Source organism: Elephantulus edwardii, unplaced genomic scaffold, assembly GCF_000299155.1.
Source record: "Elephantulus edwardii isolate Elephantulus edwardi_28Jun2011 unplaced genomic scaffold, EleEdw1.0 scaffold00001, whole genome shotgun sequence".
In the NCBI taxonomy this organism is placed as follows: Eukaryota; Metazoa; Chordata; class Mammalia; order Macroscelidea; family Macroscelididae; genus Elephantulus; species Elephantulus edwardii.
Genome location: NW_006399751.1, coordinates 20856876 through 20858266, shown reverse-complemented (window position 1 = coordinate 20858266; position 1391 = coordinate 20856876). Strand labels below are relative to the sequence as shown.

The 1391-nt window shown below is 31.0% G+C and overlaps 1 protein-coding gene across 2 annotated transcripts in view; it reads right to left on the bottom strand.

The window, feature by feature from the left end:
* Nucleotides 1-1391, bottom strand: part of TMEFF2 (transmembrane protein with EGF-like and two follistatin-like domains 2) — a 361668-nt gene that overhangs the window by 168615 nt on the left and 191662 nt on the right. The window lies entirely within an intron of this gene.

The window sequence follows — 1391 nt, the reverse complement described above, 5'->3', positions numbered from 1 at the left end:
TGCATACCATCAGGTGAAGTCCATGTGTATAAACTGCGTTTGTGTCTCTTATAAATTATTATCTCTTTATTAATAAAAGCTGAAATACGAGTTTACCTTTCAACGAAGGTAAATTTCACTTAAAAATGTTACGAATTTTTAGATGATATTATTAGATTTTTTAATTTGTCCTTTTCTTCTATTCATTTTGTATGCTAATTTCACCTCTTCCATGCTTCTTTCATATTCAGCTTAACTTGGATTTAAATAATAGAAGCTACTGACAATTCCTAGCAGCCAAGACAGTTTTAAGCTAGTGTTTTTGTGCTGTACTCATGCTCTCTTTTACATTCACAACTTTTCTCTATCAATCTCAGTAAATTTTAAAGAAAAATACGAACAAGAAAACGTTTTTGTCTTTCTCATATAAAAATGTGAGTATACCTGTCAAATGAATAATAATAATTATACTGCTACATCGTATTATTAAAATGCTAAGTAGAAGCAGTAGAGTTGTGGTTTGATATTTACAAAACTAGCAGATTAATACTGTATATGTATCACTGTCAAAATTCAGTAAAATGAGCTCATATTTTTAGAGAACTCCATTATCTTTGCTTCATTTTAATTAAAAGAAGCATACCACCAACTACACTTTTAAATTTTAATTGATTTAAATACCAACAACTAAAGGGAGGCTAAAATTATATTTATACATAATGGTTTAGAATTCTTAAAATGACTCAAAAAGCCAAAGAACCAAGTTCATGACTAAGCAAATGTAATTTCATATTAAATACACCAAAAAAAGAGATCATTACAAAAAATTTAATTTTTTATAATTAAGCGAGTTTGCTAGAGCCTGAAAAAGCTTCTTTTGGAAATCACACATAATTTATCTTCTGCACACAACTAAAAATAATTTAGAAGATGACTACTAAGCAATGATGTCGAGGCACAATTCTATTGTAATCTTTACGCCTGACTTCACTCTGTTCTGATTTAGCACTGAAGATACTCACTTGATGGGAAAAAAAAAAAAAAAAAGAAAAAGAATGGAGAAAGGGAGACTACAAGAAGGGGGAAAAAGGTTTATTTATTTGTGTATCATGCATTACAGAATTAACCTAGAATAAGTTAGTATATCAGACTTCTTTATGCTTAATATTCACATCAATCATATGATAATTACAACAAAAATAGTTTTATTAGCCCTAACATAATTAGTTTGAACCATTTTCATACAAATGCATGAAAGATGGAAGATTTAATTTTTAATTGGTAAGTGAGGGACGGGTCCTTGGAGAGGGACATCATGCTTGGGAGGGTGGAGGGACAGCGCAGGAAGGGAAGACCCTCTATGAGATGGATTGATTCGGTGACTGGGGTAATCGGGATGGGTGTGTCAGAGG